The sequence below is a fragment of the Euprymna scolopes genome, chromosome 13 (genome assembly GCF_053919585.1).
Source record: "Euprymna scolopes isolate OS-2025 chromosome 13, ASM5391958v1, whole genome shotgun sequence".
Classification (NCBI taxonomy): Eukaryota; Metazoa; Mollusca; class Cephalopoda; order Sepiida; family Sepiolidae; genus Euprymna; species Euprymna scolopes.
The window spans coordinates 59220604-59242181 of NC_136494.1; the positions used below are offsets into that span (position 1 = coordinate 59220604).

Consider the following 21578-nt stretch of genomic DNA (forward strand, 5'->3'; position numbering starts at 1 on the left):
CTTTTATATAGATAGAGAATTGCATCAGTAGTGAGATATATTCTGGACGGTAGAAGGATCCCACCATTTTCCCAGCGGCCCGAGCAACAGACTTCCATTTCAGATCAGGAGTAAAGGTCAAACCCAGGAGCTTGTCAAAACATTAAGCCTTCTCAAGACGAAAGCCATCCATTTCAATTGATGCTAGATGAGGAATAGAGCGTTGATGATGTAAAGATAGGAGCTTGGTTTTAGATGCATTAAAAGTAACCAGCCACCTCTTCCCCCATTGTATCACGCGCTCAATATCGGAGGAGAGAGAATCAGAGAGAGCTTTGTCATTTACAGCCTTTGATGTGGGCCATAGATGGTCGTGTCATCAGCATAAATGTCACGAATGATTTAAGTATGTGTTTTGGGAGATCATTGATGTAGACCAAGAAGAGAGTTGGGCCCAGGATGGAGCTCTGGGGGACTCCAACATTAATACTGTGGGCTTCTGATTTTTGTCCATCAACCACTACTGTTATGAGCCTATCAGAGAGAAATGATTTAATTATTGAGAAAACATTTCCAGGTATACCGTAGCTGGAAATCTTGTGAAGTAGGCCCCTATGACATACCTTATCAAAGGCCTTTGATATGTCAATAGCAATTGCCCTAGAAAGGTAGCCTTTGTCAAGAGATTCACTAATCCTATGGGATATAACTGTTAGCACATCAGCTGTAGATCTAGCAGAATGGAAACCATATTGCATGTCACTAAGGAGGTTATTTCTGCTAAGGTGGTTGACTAATTCTTTATTTAATATGGATTCCAGTAACTTACTCATGACACACGAGAGACTTATTGGTCTGTACTGAGAGGGAAATGACTTATCATTTGAGTTCTTAAATACAGGGCATACTGAAGAGTTTTGGAAAGCACTTCTTCTTAAGGCAACGCTTAAACAGTTTTGTAAGTATGGGAGCAAGTTCTGGTCGAAATTTTTTTAACACTATAATTAGAATGCCGTCCGGGCCAGTTGCTTTACCGGAATCAAGATTCCTGATTAGTTTGGCGACCTCACACACAGATATTTGTATGTTGGATAGTGTGTTGTCTGTTGTAGGAGGAAATACGGGGAGTTGATGGCCTTCGTCGCATAGGGTAGAGTTAGTTGCAAAGTTCTTGGAAAATAGTTTGGCCTTGTCTGATGCTGATGACGATGGCTGTGATAGAACGCACGCTTCTGTTCAGGATCCTGTTTGCTATTTGCCAAAACTGGTGGGAACCAAGCCGCTGCTCAGCTACTTTGGGTTTGACAGACTGAGCATATAGCTCTCTTGCATTTCTTATTACTCTTTTACAGTGGTTGCTGGCAGACCTGAAAGCAGCTTTAGTATCAGTACATCTATTATATTGGTAGCTATGGAAAAAGGGATTTCTGTGCGCAATGGCAGCAGCACATTCTGGTGAGAAACATGGCTGGCTGTTAGGGTTTTGTTGGAATTTTTTGGATGGTATGAATGGGTCTATGCCTACAATTAACCATTCGGTCAGGGCTGATACTATAGAGGACACATCCATTTTAAACATGGAATGCAGAGGTAGATCAGATATGAATGTACAGAAGCTATCCCAGTCAGCCATAGAGTATCGATATACAGTACGGTGGAGAGGTACATCTGAAGACTTATTGGATTTCATTTTTATCTTAACTGATACAACGGAGTGGTCGGAGGATTCCAGAGGAGATAGAACGGAACATGAACCTAGCACAGGGGAAGTGGAGAGAAAAAGGTCTAGAAGGCTTGCATACTGATCGGTAGTATCGGTCACACGGGTCAGTTCGTGAACAATCTGAGTGAGGTCATAGGCAATGGCAAAATCATGACAGAACCTCCCCTCATCATCTGTCTTATTTGAGTGGGTCAGGCATTGCACATTGTTGACATTGAAGTCACCGCAAATGTGAATGGTAGCCGAAGGATGAGCAGACAGGATGTGGTCAATTTTCTCAGATATACTCTTAAAGACAGTAACCCCGCTGTTGTGGAGGCGATAGAGGGAAAATATAAATGCGGTGGTGTAAGCAAGTGCAACCCGGAAGCACATATAAGGTAAATTAGGATCTTCTCTAAAGATATCTCTACTACAGGGAAAGCCATATTTAATGTAGGCGCATATTCCATGTCCATGGCGATCTTGGGGGTCAGATTTAGATGTATACGTGTGTGTGCGGGTGTGTGTGTGCCTCGTAGCATGTCATATTGGTGTTAAGTACTACGACTGTTTTTCTCCATATATTTTCTGTTTTGTTCTCAATACAAACGCATTTTTTCTAACCCATTCCTGTTTCCACATCTTCTTGAGTGATCGTTCTGGGCCCAAACTCAAATTCTCAAAGGGAATACTCACAACAGCTTTTCAAGGAGGAACTCGAATTCACAACACAATAAATCTGGCAACTAAGAACTCAAATTCAGAAAAGGACCAACACAAACAAAATCCGTTTTGAACATAAAAAAGGAAAATTATTAACTTATACCAGTAATTACACACCGTATCTATCGGACAACTGAGTGGCGTTCTCAACAAACAAGATAATCTGTCAACTGGAACTAATACAGATATTATATTATTAATATTACAAACTAATGGTGAAAAAAGTCGCTTTGTCGGACATCGAAAAACAAAAATACCTGTCCTATAATTAAAGATTTTTTAATTCATAATTTTAAAATCTGAACAGATCTGAAGAAAACAAATTATTTATTCGACGCTATTGTCCTTCCAAATCATTATCGAGATACTATGAGGAGACACAAAGAGAGATCGAAATTAGTCATACCTTGTTATCCCATGTCATTATACGTTCGGCGTTTTGCGCTTCAATGCTTCCCAACAGTCTTCCGGTTGCTAGCATCCTTTCTTTGAAGTCAGTTGACATCAAATCTGTTTTTAGTACTCAAACACAGCCATAATAATTTGTGCCATAGTTTAAGCGAGTTCACCTCTGCTCACATCTCGGCCGTCCCATTTCCTGTTATTCTCAACTAATTTATATACTAGATGATCTATCCGTTCAATAGCTAACATTAATATAATTCGTACTTTTTGTTAGTTTTGTTGTTAGCCTTGTTTCACTTATTCTTCAGCAACATGTTTTTCAATTTTCTTTTTTTCTTTATATTCCATTTATTTTTTCCTTATTAGAATTTTCTGAATAATCTCTGTTCATGTCTCATTTCTCTTTTTTTAATTATCTTTATTCTTCATTTGTTTTTGCTATTTTGGTTTTCATTGTTTGCTTTAAGTGACATACGATTCCCTGATCACATTTGCTTGTATACCTTTACACAAAGGTTAGTTACAGAACCAAGGAATGGGTCATTTGATCAAAACTCGAAACTTGAGTCTATATAAGTTATGCCCGAAAAATTCAAGAATTGGACAAATATAAAAAAAAACTGAATAAATAAATGACAATAAAGCAGAGAAATTAATTAAAAATTTAATAATTTTCTTATTTTTAAATTCATTTCTTGATTGTAATTTTTATCTATGTATTTATTTTTCATTTCCTCCAACCGACTAGGGTTTTTTTTAATCCTCACCCCACCCCCAAATCAACAGAGCTTAGACCATTCCTATAATGATCTGGTTCCTGTTGATTAAAGTGTAATGCTGGTTCTGTGCAGTTCTAGGTGGTCCACCCTTCCAGGCTTTACTTTCTCTCTTTGAAAAGGGGTTTATTGCTAATCGTCCGAGGCGCCTCTACCGACGAATGCCAACGAGGCTGCTCGGGCACTTTTTGAAAACCAGTTCCCCATCTCTTCTCAATCCCACTTTCCAACCCAATTGCCACAGTTCTTGCAGTAGGAGAGAACTAAATATAGTATAACCCGAATATAAGAGACCCGAATATAAAAAAACGAATATAAGAGAGATTTACTCTGGTCCCAAATTAGAGCTTGTGTAAATGTACAGTGTAACCCGGATATAAGAACCCATGATATAAGTGTAACCCGGTTATAAAATAGTTACAGAAACAGGAGAAGAAGTCAATTATATCCGGGTTACACTATACTTCTTTTTCTTCAGAATATGAAACCTCAATATTTATAGAACGAATAGAATGTGTATGTGAATAAAAGTAAATGTTTTTTTTTACTCAAACTTAAAATGAAATCCAACGGGTCATTTTTTTAGTCGCGTGCAAGCGACGCTATAAGTCACTCCGTCGGTGTGTCGGTCTGTCGGTCCGTCGGTCGGTCTGTCGGTCGGTCAGTCTGTCGGTTTATCCGTAACACTTTTGTGCTTGGCCTTTTTGGTTAAGATCAAAGGTCTGTTGTTATTAGATGCTGTTCTTAGCCTTTTAAGCTTTTTTTGGCCTTTTGGCCAGGATCAGGGTGTGGTATCTGTTCCGGTAGATACTGCAAGCAAAGACCATATGTGGGGGCAATCTCACATATAAGACCTTGGTCAATGTAGGGGAAACCCTTCATACAAATTGTCACTATCCAACTCCCCTACTCCCCGGGGAGTTGGTCCCCATTTCCCCTTCACTCCTCACATTAAAAATCGGCCTTATCCCTAATTTACTCGGTGGGGGAGCAAATAAATACCCCTTTCTTGGCCTTTTGGCCAAGATCAAAGTGTAGTATCTGTTCTGTAGATGCTGCACTTAAGATAATTTGTACCAGTCAATGGAGGGGAAACCCTCTATACTGGGACAATTATTATTTTTGGTAACCAGAGTGCCCCCTTTTTGCCTACTTTTAGGGGAGCTGGTTTTTACCTCACATTAAAAACGGCCTTGTGCCTAATTTGCTCAGTGGGGGAGCAAATAAATACCATCTGTTCTTACTACATGCTGTACTTATGTTTGTAACTTTGTGATATAAAGTGGGGGATCACTTTTCTGTATTAATTTAATGTAAAAGTATCACCCACTTTACAACCAGTCAGTCTCAAAGCCATTCAAGTCATTCTCCAGATCATTCAAGTTGTTTTTGAAGGGTTCCAGTTATTTTTTAAACATTCAAGTCATTCTTAAGGTCATTCAATTCATCCTTAAGTTCATTAAAGTCATTGTAAGTCATTTACTTTTTATTTATTTAAGTCATTTCAGCCCATTTTTCGGTCATTTTGGTTTATCTTTAAGAATTTCATGTCAATCCTACATTCACGCATTCATTCATTACATGAGAGCACGCGACTAATGGCTATCGGCCTTGTTTTCAAGTACGTCGTATCTAAACTTAACTTGAAACACACATTACTATAAAGCAATATGTAAGCGCAGTTGAAAGCCCAAAGAAGTGAACATGAATATGAAACTGAAAGAAGCGAACCCAGAATAAAAAGAAGCAAATTTATCGCTAATAAAGTTAAATAAATTACTGTAAAAAGTGAATGATTAAAAATAAAACGGATACGAAATAACGGAACAGAAATATAATCGAACCCCAAAGAACTCACCTTTTCCATTTCGAAATGCCAATTTTAACGCTGGATTTTCTTTTTGGAATTGAAATGAGAGAAAAAGCTGATGTGTTGACCGCCATTTTGCCCTGGAACGACGATTGGGAAAAGTTAAAATTAGAAAATCAAAATAAAATCGAATGATAACTGATCAGAAATAAAACTGAGTGTGACATGCGGACCCAAATCTATGCTTTCCAACTGCCGACCAATCATTTATTCGCCTTTAGATGCACACACATGCAAAGCGAAACGTATAATGGATTAATCTATTACTAATGGAGATTTAGTATCTTCCCGTCTGAAGCACAAAGTATACTATTACTTTTATTAATATTGTACTGATGTCCAATCTTAAATGCTCCATTTAAAGGAAAGGTAGTGTAGTACCCGTTCCGTTTTCAACATACTATCCGATAATTCTTAATGGTCGCGGTGAAAGAAGAACGCTAGAAAATTCTGTACAGGCATTAAAAAAGTGTTATGTTCTTTTTAATAATTAATAAAATTAATTTATATTTTCATAATTGTTATGAATTATAAATATTATTAAATGAGGAACAAATTCGAGTGAAAATTCAAGTTTCATTTTAGATAAACCCGACATCAGGACAAATTCGCTAGCAAGTTATTTATTTAGATTATTCACATTATGTTGGGTACCTATGCCGTACGTATCGAGAAATCATTTGGACAAAAGCGTACACCCAGCGACAAATGCCAGAAACAAAAACAAAAATAATTATTAAATAAACCAGAAGGTCATTTGATTAAAAATTATGAACCTGACCGAGGCATTTTCTGTGAAGAAACAATAAACTTGTTCGATTGTCTAAAATAAGGTAAGTTAGATGTATGTTTGAAAGATTATAATAAATAATTATTTAAAGGCGTAATCAAAGTCAAGTCAATCCAATGAAACAATAATGGTCAAATAAAACGCTTTTAAGATGTCGCTACACTAACAATACCATACTAAAGGGACATTTAAGGCAGACACAAATGCTTATATATACAACCGAAAAGGATATCGTTTCTGATTGACGATTTAACCCCGAGAAAAATCAATCTATCAAATTCCCGTGCGTGCTCGCTCTCCTAACAAACAACCATCCACGACCGTCACCAACAATAAAGATATATTGTTAGATTTTCATATGTCAGTGTGTTATCATTCTTTTAAACATAGTAGAAATACAACAACATTGTTGAAATATTTCAAACGTGTTTACCTCAATTTTATATGTGTAGTACTAAATTGATTTTTAAATGGAAATGATTTCTCGTTTATTAGCAAACTATTCAGCCAATTTTGGGTCTAAATATTTGAAATTTACATAAAAGTTATTCGGACATTTTTTTTTTTTTACACAGTGATCACCACTTATCAAGGCCTGGAAGCCACTCAGGGATAAGGGTTATTGCCGGAACAAATGGGTTAAAATGGGAAAAATTGGTAAATATTTTGTACATTCATCTTCCATTGATCCATGCAGTGCGGCCGCAGCCAAGATTGAACTCACTACACGAGTGTGTAGTGTGATTCAAATCTTGTCGGTAGCTGAATACAGGGCTATCAAGGGTATTTTTTATCGTGACGCCATCACTAGATGGCATGCTTTCCACAGCTTAAGAGAGTCCCATCTATCCTCAAGAGAAGGGTAGACAGCGTCAGTTTCTCAACCTTGTATTTTACCTTGCGGTACATACAGCACCTCGCCTTCCCAAATAGTCACCCATCTGGTATTGGCCAGGCTCAACATTGGTTAACTTTGGTGATCTGATGAGAACCGGTGTGTCAACGTGATTGTGCCATATATATATACGGCACATTCATCTTTTTTTTTTCACATAGGCATCACCACATTATCAAGGCCAAGAGGCCACTCAAGGATAAGGGTTAAAGAGTGTACAGTAGAAATTGGACATTATAGTAATCATTAGTAATGAAAATTTGGTAAATTTGATAACTTATATGGAACGGCTCATCAAGAACTTATTTACGTTAGACTTGAAGACAACCATATTGTAGTCAGCCGGAAAGCAGGAAAACGGAAGACAATTCCACAGGCGTGCAGTTCTAAGAAAAAAGCTTTGTTCATGGAATCTACATTTAGGTTTAGGCACAGATAAAGAGTGGGGGGAATTATTGATAGTGTTTACAGCTAGACGAGTGTTTCTTGTGAAAGTTTGGCGAGGGGGGACCATAGATTGAAGCTCATTCGAACACTTTCCATGAAAATAACGATACATCAGAGACAAACTCGCAACATCTCTTCTGTGAGATAAAGGTTGCAAGGAAGAGAAAAGGACATCTCCTACGAGGCTACGAAGTCTATTTTGAACTCTATCAAGACAGGCCAAGTCCTTTCTAGCAGCTCCTGCCCAGATGTGGCAACAGTATTCCATCCTTGGACGTACCAGGACTGCCAGCAACCATTGTAAGAAAGTAATAAAGAATGCAAGAGAGTTGTATGCTCAATCTGTTAAGTCCAAAGTAGCTGAGCAGCGGCTTGGTTCCCACCAGTTTTGGCAAATAGCAAACAGAATCATGAACAGAAGCCTGTGCTCCATCCCAACTATTATCAATGGACCTGAGGTAATCTCGTCAGCATCAGACAAAGCCAAAATCTTTGTTAAGAACTTCGCAGCTAATTCTACCCTTTGCGATCAAGACTGCCAACCCCCAATATTTCCTCCTGTATCAGAAAACACGCTATGTGATATACGTATATCTGTACGTGATGTTGCCAAGCTAATCAAAAACCTTGATTCCAGTAAAGCAACTGGCCCTGACGGTATTCCAATTATAGTACTCAAAACACTTCAACCTGACCTAGCGCCCATACTTACAAAAATGTTTAAACGTTGTCTTAAGGAGAATAGTTTCCCATCTCCCTGGAAAATTTCATCAGTATGCCCTGTATTTAAGAATTCAGGTGATCGCTCATCACCCTCTCACTATAGGCCAATAAGTCTCCTGTGCGTCATGAGTAAGTTGCTGGAATCTGTGTTAAATACAGAAGTAATCAACCATCTACACAAAAATAACCTTCTTAGTGACACTCAATATGGTTTTCGTTCTGCTAGATCTACAGCAGATGTGCTTACAGTTATATCTCATAGGATTAGCAAATCTCTCGACGGAGGCAACCTTTCTAGGGCAATTACTCTTGACATATCTAAGGCCTTTGATAGGGTATTGCATAAAGTTTTACTTCATAAGATCTCTAGCTATGGTATTGCTGGAAATGTCTTCTCAATTATTAAATCATTTCTTTCTGATAGGTTCATAAGAGTAGTAGTTGAGGGGCAAAAATCAGAAGCTCACATTTAGTAAGCTTTTTAATCAATTTTGAGCCGGAAATATGACTGCCAAGAGGTCAAAGTTGAAAGAGTTGACCTTTGCAGACTCTATCAAACTTCTCCGCCAATTTTGGGTTTAAACACTTGAAATTTTAGATGTAGGTTACCTTGACATGAGTCAAATTTTTAATATATATATATATATATATATATATATATATATATGTAGTCATCCACATACAGTACTGTTTCGCTGTTTCACAGCTCATCAGTGCGGCTAGACAGGCAACTACCTCAAGCCAGGATTGAGGCCCGACCGTTTTTACGGCAGTCAAGGCTCCTAACCATTACGCTATTGGCGGCTGCTTGAACGAGTAGTGAGTTTAACGATGTTTTGACATCGTCCGAAATACCTCCGCTCGATTTGTTTGCACAAAGAGCGTCGCTTATATGCTAATGGTAATTCGTGTTTCACTTCTCAATATGCTCAACTCAAGGTGAGGAGCATTATAGTCATCCACATACAGTACTGTTTCGTTGTTTCACAGCTCATCAGTGCGGCTAGACAGGCAACTACCTGACAAAAAGATTGGAAGTTACATCGGTCAAAACTTTGTGAGGATAACATTGAAGATGAGAACAATCCAAATAAGCGTCATTATTAGCCATCACAAATTTCGAAGCATCTTTATAAAAGGTTCTACTTCATCTGTCACGTTTAAATTTGAAACGGCATTTTTATATACGTCTACACGACTCAATGATACACTCTTTCTGTCTGTCCGTTTGTGAAGTTTACATTTGAAATAGAAATTTTAGATGCTCACACCTGTCACACTCGTTTGAAATAGAAATTTAAGCAGCTTCACAATTCTCTATCCATTCGTCGCTTCGTCTGCGACGCTTGAATTGGACATATTATTTCTATTGTTGAACGCGCAGATTAAATGAACGTATGAACATCCACCCTTTTCTTTTATTAGAGTTAAAGTCTAATCATTGGTTTGCATGTGAAAGCCTCGTTTTGAATATTGATTCGCGAGGCCGTTCACGTTTAGTTTCCTTTTAGAGTTTACTTTCATTTTGTTTTATTTTTCTATTCACTGAGACATATGAGATTTTTTTTCAATATTTAAAAAAAAACTATTTACGCATTCAATATCAAATGTGAAATACCGTCTCTTCGTTTAAGGTAAAAGAGTCGTCCGAATTTGGCAGTTGGAAAATAAAACTAATGGTATTCATTTCTCTTACACAGTGAGAAATGTGACACAAGGGCCGGAAAATGGGATTGAAAAGTCAGTATCCCCGAGGAGGACTATGTTATGTTGTTGCTCTATAATAAAGGGTTGTGTGTTTGATGTGTCATCTCTAATAATGGATTAGAAGAGATGACTAGTTATATTATATATTTATGTTGTATTATAAAGGGAATAGTGTGTGAGTGACATGTATTTTCAGAACCTACCTCTGCTTCTTCGATGTTGGACCATCTGGAAATTCTCGTCCTGGAGGGAGACTTGATACCTGTTTTTGGATGAAGATTCAATCACTCCAAGACAAGGAATTAGTTCTATAGTTTATTTCACTTTCCCAGATGTCCTGCAGAAGTTGGAAAGCGAAATCGGCCTGTGTGAGTTCTTCTTCTACACACGTCAGCGTCGCCCCCCCCCAGTGAAGAAGAGGAGACAACGGGAAGCCGTCCGCTGTCTTCTGAGTCCAAATCAAATCTCCACGATTCAGCTAACCTGACCTCATGACTCACACGCAATCAAATCAGCTGATCTTTTACTTCCGGCCAACGTGTCTACACTATAACTAACCTCTCCCCCTCTCTCTCTCTATCCATTCTCTAACATTCCTTTCCCCCTTATCTATAAAAATGTATGACGAAGACATACATTTTTTTTACTACCCACTTTTACTAAGGGAATCCTAAGCTCACCCCACTGGCAAAGGAACAGTCATACAATTATTCAATAAATCATAAATCAAATAAATAAAATTACATCTACAAATAATACCATGTGGCGCGAATCCTTGCGTCCTCGAAGGTCAACAACTCTCTGTGACCCCATGGCCTCCATCTCGCATCTTAGAATCATGCAGAGATGACGATATCTCTCGTTACGCTATAACGCGTTTCCACAAGCACATGACTCATACGAGATAAAAGATTTTTCTTATAATATTACGAGAGCATTTTCCTATGTCTCCCGCCGAATTACGCATCCGGAGAAAAATCCCACGAAAAAACGACAAAAAAAATAATTCTAGAACCATTTCGAAAATTAGGATAAATATCGACTGAACCTTTGACTCTTCCAAACTTAAGAACTAGTTGACCCCTTATTCAACCCAGTAGTGTATCTTTTTTCTCCTACACTGCTTAAATCTTATTTCTTTCTCTTTTTTTTTACATTTTATCATTATTATTACTATCCTCATTGATTAATTAACAACATGTTCTTACTTATAAATTAATCATTATCTGAATAAATTCCACAGGGCAAAAATTCACTCCTCCTCCTCCTTCAGCGAAAAAAAATACATGTCCAAGAACAAGAAAAAAACCTGCACAATTCTGCTGTGAGAAAACATCAATCGCATGAAAATATAAATTAAAAAAAAAAATTCTTATAATCATTCACAAAGTCTCATCTCACCAATAAAAAGTTACAAATAACAAAACATAGAGTCGTGGAAACCCAAAATTGTCCACGTCAGCACATTTTGAGGTCAGGTTACATAACATTTGACCACCTCACAGAATCTCAAAAATAAAAAAAAATTTTTAAATAAAAAATCACAGTCGTTTACAAAAAATACATAGACATTTACAATTAAAATACATAGTCGTTTCCAAAAACAAACAAAAAAACGACTCACTTAAAATTTTCAGACAATCCTTCATAAAACAAAATTCAACACAAAATAACAATCGATGGAAACTAAATTTGTCCACGCCACCCAACACTTGGGGTTTTCTGAAAAAAAATATCACCTTTTACTTATCCGAGTGACTTTTATTATGGCCTTTTCTGCCATTTTCTCTACTGCCACTTACGCCACGTCAGGAGAACTCCAATTGCTTCCTGACACTGGACAGAAATACATTTCGCTTTGCTATATTCGAAAAACTTTTTTTTTCCAGGTCGGTAACCGCGACTGCCTTTTAACGAAATATATCGGGATTCCATCCATGGATTTTTCCACGTTGATCCTACTCGAAATCACAGAATCCCATCACCCTAAGACAACACTTGTGTTTTTTTTTCTTCTTTTTTTCATCTAAAAAACATACATTTTAACATTTCATAAAACAGTTTACATACAATAACATTTTTCCACACCAGAAAAAAAATTCTCACGAAAAAAAACCCCGTACAATTAGTGAAAAAAAAACAAACAATTCCACATTAGCAGAAAGTATCCATTGTTTCTTAACAAACAAACAAAAAATGCACATTGTCTTTTCCCTAAAAGTACGCAAAGCTTTTACAATTTTGCAACATTCTAACTTTATAATTGTTTAACTTATAAATTCTTAACAAATATTTGATTGATGTGTTTCTTGCAACGGTGACAGTCATCTCATTCACCTCTGTAACTAAAGTTTATGTGTTCTATTTCTTCTTTTTTTCCTTCTTTTTGTTTTTATCATTATGTCGATTTAGCTATCTGTTTTTTTTCTTATTTCTCTTAATTTATCAAATAATATAACTATACATAATTTTAATGTGTCTTTTTTTCCGTTGTGTCTATATATATTTGTTTAACCGCTGTTCAATGAAAGGACCCTACGTTGTTGTTTTTTTTTGAACTGACCGTATAACTTTTATCATTCATTACGGCATATCGGCCCTTTTTTAATATTTTCTTGTAAACTTTAGTTTTCTGTGTGCGTGTGTGTTCAATTTTTTTTCTTTTTTGTTCGCATTTCTGTGATCGTGTAATGTTTTTTTTCCGTGGTATTATCTATTTATTTATTTTTTAAATTATCTTGGACCCTTTTAAAACGTTGTGTTTTTTTAAAAACTTTTTCCGTGGTAACCGAAGTTCTTTTTTTCTTCTTTTTTTTGCTGGGTGGTCTGGTCGGTTACGGCACCAAATTGTGTGTGTTACGTTGTTGCTCTATAATAAAGAGTTGTGTGTTTGATGTGTCATCTCTAATAATGGATTAGAAGAGATGACTAGTTATATTATATATTTATGTTGTATCATAAAGGGAATCGTGTGTGAGTGACATGTATTTTCAGAACCTACCTCTGCTTCTTCGATGTTGGACCATCTGGAAATTCTCGTCCTGGAGGGAGACTTGATACCTGTTTTTGGATGAAGATTCAATCACTCCAAGACTAGGAATTAGTTCTATAGTTTATTTCACTTTTCCCAGATGTCCTGCAGAAGGTGGAAGTGAAATCGGCCTGTGTAGGTTATTCTTCTACGCACGTCAGCGTCGCCCCCCCAGTGAAGAGGAGGAGACAACGGGAAGCCGTCCGTTGTCTTCTGAGTCCAAATCAAATCTCCACGATTCAGCTAACCTGATCACATGACTCACACGCAATCAAATCAGCTGATCTTTTACTTCCGGCCAACGTGTCTACACTATAACTCACCTCTCCCCCCTCTCTCTCTATCCATTCTCTAACAATTACTCTGACCTGCAAAAAAAAGTGTCTAGAAAGCCTCGTTACCATTTGTCGGTAGAGGCGCCTCAGGCAATTAGCAATAAACTAACCTCTTCTAAAAGAGAGAAGGCAAAACCGATAAGGTGGACCTTCTAAAACTGGATAGAGCCATCATCATTCCGGTATTAACAGGAAAAAGTCCATTTCAGAAATGGTTTTGACTCTGATGAGGTTGGTGCTGAGCGAACAAGATAGGCAAAGTAATCTGACATCGGTTTATTCCCGCCGTTAAGTCTATCCTGATACGTCTGCTCATTTGGTCTTAAGTAAAAATAGAAAGTAACGTCGAATTTTAGCAGTGGCGAAAGAGTAGAGAAAGACTAATATTGTCTATGTTGTGAGAAAGGACATAAAGAGACACAAAAACGTCAGCAAATGAAAATTAAATGGAAATTTCTCAGCGATTTTATTTTAAATTGTTTAAAGTTAGTAGCAAGTGAAAAATAGAGAAATTTCATGATTTTGATAAATAGACTGCCATACTTTATTTATTCTAGAAGAATGTAGATAACGCATAAGTTCTGGACATGCAATATGACTAGCGCTTCGAATAAAACTCCCATATGATTTTAGAGTACTAACCTTCAAATGTCATGCGTCAAAATTTGAGCCAAATCGAATTATTAGTTTACAAATTACATTAATTAAAGCAAGATTATAGTTGCAAATATTAAAAAATAATGGAAATATCTAAATTTCGTGTGTTGATAAAGCGTTTCTGGTACATATGCACTTATGTTACCGTGTTGAAATAATACCATTATTATTTAGGGTGCTTTGTAACTATTCCGTACTTCCACCTAACAATTTAATTAAAAAAATGGTATCGTGAAACTTCAATTTAACTTGAAAAATATTATATAAAAATAGCACGGTAACATAAGTGCATAAGCACTGCGTTACATTCTGATGAAAAAAATACTGTTCAAAAAGTAATTGTTACACAAACTTTGCTCCGTTGGAAACAACAGTTAAGACGTAATATTATCCCTGTTGTATTACTCTATAATTAAACTGAGTTGATGAATACGGTCTAATTTTTTTTCCTAAAAGTTATTATATTCGATAGGTTCCGGAATAATTGAGTGATGTTTTAGTATTGCATATTGTACATTTTTTCAAGCGATAACATAGCCTTCACATTTATGATGAGGAGGTAAGTGAATCATATCTAGTTTTGTTCTTTCGCCGAATTCGGATTGCGAATGCATTCATCTTAACCGTAACGTGTCTTTCTCGTAAGCCATTTAACATTAATCATTTTTCGATAAAAACTCATCCATCAATTTTGGTATTTGGGTTCACCATCATAATTCATTCACCAAGAAGCGTTTCTTCCCGCACCAAACTCTTTCCCTACTCTCCTCTTTAACCCTTTCGCGCAAAATATCACGCATGTCTACATCGACACACATTTGCTTATGCACAGCAATATAATAATGCAGCGAATTTAGTTCATGCAAGATTTTGGGGCGATTTCTTCGACGCGGTTAATTGCAAAGCTAACAATGATTAACGGACACTTTCTGCGAAGCTTCAACACAGGAGGACCGCATGATCTCATACGATGAACAGCAGGCGAGGTGGTTTATCTTTTCAAAGAGGGTTTGAAAATCACGAATTATCTCTAACCAACTGCTAGGAAGAAGCATGCTTAATATTTTATTGGATTACGACAGAGGGACAGAAGTGAAAATATAAAGATTTTATGAAATATACATTACCGTTAGATACCATCTCTCACCAGGGTAATCATTCAATAATCTCTCTCTTACTATATATATATATATATATATATATATATGTGTGTGTGTGTGTGTGTGTGTGTGTGTGTATATGTATAGGTATATATGTATAAAGATATGTGTGTGTATATATATATATATATATATATATATATATAAAAGTGAACGTGTCTCTGTGTGTGTGTGTGTGTGTCTGTGTACATTTCCCTATGCAATAACTCTGTCAATTTTTAGTCTACAGACTCGAAATTTGATATACAGGGTACTGATATTTGGGAAAATCGATGTGATCGGTTTTTGGCCAGAAATTTGGCAATTAAGGAGTCAAAGTTCAACGATTTGACCTTTGAGAACTCTACCAAACTCCGACATTTTTTAAAATTAAGGCTAGTCAATCTAAAGGAGAGGATAACTTTAAAAAATATTGTCGAAAAAAGTGACCACCCCCGTAGAAAAGTACCTAGTTGAAGGAGAAGATATTAATGTTTTTAGCCAATTTTTCGATATTTGTCGTATGAAAGGTCGAACTTTAAAACGATACTGATCTTGTGAAAATCCGTCGCCTATGTTGAAAGTTTTAGGCAGACATGCAAACATATATACATACATTTATATATTGATAGCTCAATTTTTTTTACCCAAGCCAATTAAAAAGCTTGCCCTATCTCTGAATATCCTTTATGTAAAATTTCAAATATTTAGACCAGAAATTGTCTGAGTAATTTGGAAGAGGCCGCAGAGGTCAATTTCATTGTCACTGATGTTTCGACTCACTTTTTCCCACATTTTAATTATTGCATTGTTTGTATCCATTGTCGTTTTCGTCAAATGAATGTCATGATTTCTAGTTCGTCTTCGTTACCCTTAAAATAATTATTTACCTGCATTCGAGTGTAGACGTCTTCACTCGTGTTTCTAAACTCTGTGAATTATTTGCCTTATATTACGTGTTAAATTACGTTGTCGAACAAAATACGGAGGTGTTTGTATTAGCTCCAAATAAATAGACTAATCTATAATCATATAGTTTGTTGTAATTAATGTTATACATTAATTTCAAATTCAATTCTTGGACTCAACATTTTCCCCAGATGCCTTGAAAATAATTCCATCTCACATAGCCACATGTATTTCGGCTCTTTTCTGTTTCAGTATTTTTCTTTTGACCATAGTTATTTTATAAACTGTTTTCTCCAAGCATTATGTTATGTATATATATATATATATATATATATATATATATATATATATATATATATATATATATAACTGTGAAAGAAAATATTTTATCGAAACGTCATATAAATGAGAAAATCAAGACAACGCTAATTGTTATATATATATATATATATATATATATATATATATATATATATATATATATATATATATATATATATATATACGATAGCGTGTGTGTTTTTTGCGTGTCACGCTTACATCCGGGACGTTTAATTGTTATGTACTTCCATTTCTGGTCATAAATAATTTTATCAAAAATTCTTCATACATTTTTGTTTCGGTTTCGATTATAGCCGATGGCACTTAAATCATCTATTTTTTTATAAATAATTTTATCAAGAATTCTTCATAAGTTTTGGTTTCGGTTTCGATTATGGCTGTAGGAACTCAGCCATGTTGTTTCTCTTTTCAACATGGCTGACGAGAGCCTAACATCATTTACGTTTTACCATTAACTGGTCCCCTTTATGTTGCGCTTGAAACCGACGGTACCAATGTTTTTCTGAACTTCTGTACTATTAAATATATATATTTTTTGATAAGTTTTTATTTCGGTTTCGATTCAAGCTAATGCAACCAAGTCATATGGCTATATATATATTTTTATTTTGAAATCGCAACTTTATAAAATATAAAAATTGATAGAAAATTAACTCGAAATACGAAATCTGCAAGAATTAAAATATCATATTTAAGCGTACTTTACGACAGGGCTTTGCCGGGCGTTCATGCTAGCTTAGATAAATACTTTTGCAGTTTTAACAACAAAGCTACAATAATATCAGAATGTCTCCATTTACACTGAGCATCTACAGAATGACAACATCAATATTTTACATATAAATGAGTCCTTTGTGGAATTTCCACAGGTCCCGCTAGTATATATTATTACCCACTAGGAGTTTTCACACAGGTCGTTAATGATTACTCTTTGAAAAAACCCTGTGATGTTCCCTGGAGTCTGAGTGATTAGTCTCTCTATATTTCCAGTGCTTTCCATCTCTTTCGATAACTTTTGCAAATTAATTGGCGTTATCGCAACAGCCGGTTACCATCGATTTTTCATTGATAATAAACATTGGTCTTCACTAGAATTGTAGTGGCAATAAACCTCGCCAAGGTCCTGGTTCTCTTCGCACTTATTCAGTGGAAGTCTGGTTAGCGCTCTTCTTCCTCAGTTTTTACATTCTCCTTGACCGCCCTCAAGCATTTGGTGTGCACTTTTTTTTAGTGGGTAGAGGAAGATTAATTACAATTATACAGATTCAGCTTTCATAATTTCATGTACTGTTTAAGTGAGTTCCTTAATATTTTGAACCATTTTCATTATTGTTATCCATTGAATTATTGCTATTATTGTTGTTGTTATTATTATTATTATTATTATTATTATTATTATTATTATTATTATTATTATAACTTCTTTGCAGTAATATCTTCCTTGATATTTGATGACAAGATCATTCTGTATCGAAGCAAGTTATTTGAGAAGTATTAAAAAAAAGTAGACTTCGTAACTGTTCCATATCGCAGAAGATAATGGTGATGAAGACGATAATGATACTGAAGAAGATGATAATGATTATGGTGAAATAGAAAGAAATCACGCAATAAAATAGAGCAGCCTTAGTCTTTTCAGTGCTCAACATGAAATTCTTGATTCTGGCACGCTTTTCTGATGAGATGAATTAAAGACATCAAAACAGAAAATAAGCAACAAAGAATTTCAATCTCAGAACAGTTCAGGTTTGGAAGTATTCCAGAATATAAAGTTGCGGCAAGCAAATTCAAAATTCACACATTAAATGCCTATTAGAATTCACAAACCTTTCTGTCGTCGAATCATATTTGGTAGAAAATATTTTAATTATGAATTAACAAAAATAAAATTTCTGGGCAAAAAATAATAAAATAAATAAAAAAATAAATAAATAAAAAATACAAGTCACATAAAAAAAACTGACGACGTTTACATCTATATACAGCCCGAATGTTTCTCTAAAGCGACTTTAAGAGCCTAAATATTAAAAAGCATCGTCACTACCTCATCTGGGAGACTGTTAATAAGACAGCGCCTATGGCACATATATCTGTTTCCTGGAATCCAGTCGGAGGTTTCCTCTCAGCCCCAAAGCGACCAGAGTCTAAACCATTGTGTAGGTGTATCTCTTTTCGATATTGTTCTTTTTTATATTATATAAGATATTTAGTTAAACGAAACCAAATGTCTGAAGATCTGAGTTTGTTTATTCATGGGAATAGACAGACTTGAAATAAAAAGGGGGAGATTAATAATCAGAGAGTACTTATATCGTAGAAGATAGTATAATCCGAATGAGATGAATGATCCACAGTCATCGTCGGGGCAGGTTTAAGCTTTCTGGAATTTTAACAGTTCCTTGATATTCGCGGTAACACGTCCATTCCTTGCTTTGCAGTCAACATAGTTCGTTGGGATGTCGGTTTTTTTTCTGTTGTATTGATAAATATATATCGGCATCTTGGCCCTTTATCCCGTGCAGTTATCGCCAAATTGAGTTAATTAGGGCACGTGGTGAATTTAACAATTTCTGCACCACGAATTCTAACATTCTGCTTCTGCCCGCTACAACATTAGATTTCAGAATAATTAAAATAAAAAAAAAATTCTGCCTCATGTGGATTCATTTGCGCACCAATTTTGTTTCAAATTCCCTCCCTTCCATATCTCTTTATAAAATTGAAAGGAAGGATGAATGTGGGAAGAGTAAGGGGATGAAAAATGTGTGACGTGACGAAGCGTATGGAGGCGACGTCCGCTTGAGCCATTTCCGTTGTAACTTGACGCGTTATGAATCGAATAGAAATCTAATCAAGGAAGGGGGTGTAAATCATTCTCATCACGCATTTTAACTGACGCTCGCAACGGTATCAACGCTTAATCGCGCTCGCGCGTAACATTAATGATTCGGAACTTATGCAGTATAAGGACCGTCCTATCGTTGGAATCGTCCGGGCGACTTACAGAAAACACCGAGGTAGTGACGATGCTTTTTAATATTAAGGCTCTTAAAGTCGCTTTAGAGAAACATTCGGACTGTATATAGATGTAAACGTCGTCAGTTTTTATGTGACTTGTACTTTTTATTTATTCATTTATTTTATTATTTTTTGCCCAGAAATTTTATTTTTGTTATTCATAATTAAAATATTTTCAACCAAATATGATTCGACGACAGAAAGGTTTGTGAATTCTAATAGGCATTTAATGTGTGAATTTTGAATTTGCTTGCCGCAACTTTATATTCTGGAATACTTCCAAACCTGAACTGTTCTGAGATTGAAATTCTTTGTTGCTTATTTTCTGTTTTGATGTCTTTAACTCATCTCATCAGAAAAGCGTGCCAGAATCAAGAATTTCATGTTGAGCACTGAAAAGACTAAGGCTGCTCTATTTTATTGCGTGATTTCTTTCTATTTCACCATAATCATTATCATCTTCTTTAGCATCATTATCATCTTCATCACCATTATCTTCTGCGATATGAAACGGTTACGAAGTATACTTTTTTTAAATCCTAAACAAAACATTTGTTTATGATTTACATTTATCATTAGTTTATTATAAAAAACAATCTAAATATTTATCTTGACTTGAACAAAAAACATAAAAATCAGAAAAAGAAAGAAATCAGAAAAATACTTTGTTTGCTATCAGTTGTTTGTTCTTTAAAAAATAAATATTTACTCATGAATGTTGTTTTTCTTGATTTGTATTTTAATTTTCTAAAGTTTCGTAAAAGTTGTCCAATAATTATTCAAGAATATTGGTTTTATTTTTCAATTAATTTTTTCATTGAATTAGCTTCATACAGACCGAAATAATATATTTTTATTAGAAAAAAAATAGTCAATGTCTGCGTGAAAAAAAAAAATCACGAAACTCTTGTTCGGCACCTTCCTGCGTTTTCCGTAGATCACTTAAACGATTTCTACGATAGCACAGCCTTTATAGTGCATAAGTACCAATGATTCCATAAATTGCATTTTTTTCATAGAGTATTAATATATTGACGAAAAATACAGCATCATCCGAAATAACAGGGTCGAATTTGACATGAGTGTAATATTTGCATGCTTGAGGCCCATTTTTTCAGCGGTGCTAAATACATGAGTGGAGATAAGTAGTAGTAGTAGTAGTAGTAGTAGTAGTAGTAGTGTAACAATATACTTATGTCATGTACATTATGCAGAAACGTTTGTGTTTCATTTCCGAAGGAAATCCTATGGCTAAATCACTGCGAGATATATCAAACACTGCATATAAATTCTGTTTCAGTTAACGGAACACCGTAATGTGCAATGCATCGAACGTTTTATAGTTGCCTTTCTTCTCTTTCTTTAGCCGCAAACTTCAATTCGCAGACAAAGTTGAGGAAATAGAAATAAAATTCTGTGACGAAAATATCTAACGGTTGAATAGACGCACATCACGAAAAATTCTCCCAAAAATGGAGAATTGTTGGCCAGAGACACGGATAGAGCACGCCATATTAAAATAAACTGACCATTCTGGAGACGCCAATAACAAACGCTGTGTGATCGATCGATGCAATCGGAACAATATACAAATAATAATATCTGAACCACTATCCAAAGTCAAAAACATATGTCATATATATCCTATTTCCTCTCAGTCTCCGTATATATATATATATATATATATATATATATATATATATATATATATATATATATATATATATATGTCGTGTATTTAGGCATTATTTTTTCATTCAAGCAGACATTGTTAAAACAACAGAAATCTTCTGTTTAGTAATACCTTTTTTATTTTTTCAAATTTCTCGTATTATCTTTTTTGTATATACATCGAACGTATGGATGTATGGTCCAAGCAATTTTTTCTTCTTGAATATATATATATATATATATATATATATATATATATATATAAGAAGAAAAAAATTGAATATATATATATATATATATATATATATAAGAAGAAAAAAAATTGCTTTGACCATACATCCATACGTTCGATGTATATACAAAAAAGATAATACGAGAAATTTGAAAAATAAAAAAGGTATATATATATATATATATATATATATATATATATGTATATTTATATATATATATATA

General features: G+C 35.1%; 1 pseudogene; it reads left to right on the forward strand.

The window, feature by feature from the left end:
* Window positions 1-4588: 4588 nt before the first annotated feature.
* Window positions 4589-4735, forward strand: LOC145292470 (U2 spliceosomal RNA; annotated as a pseudogene).
* The last annotated feature ends 16843 nt before the right edge of the window (window positions 4736-21578 follow it).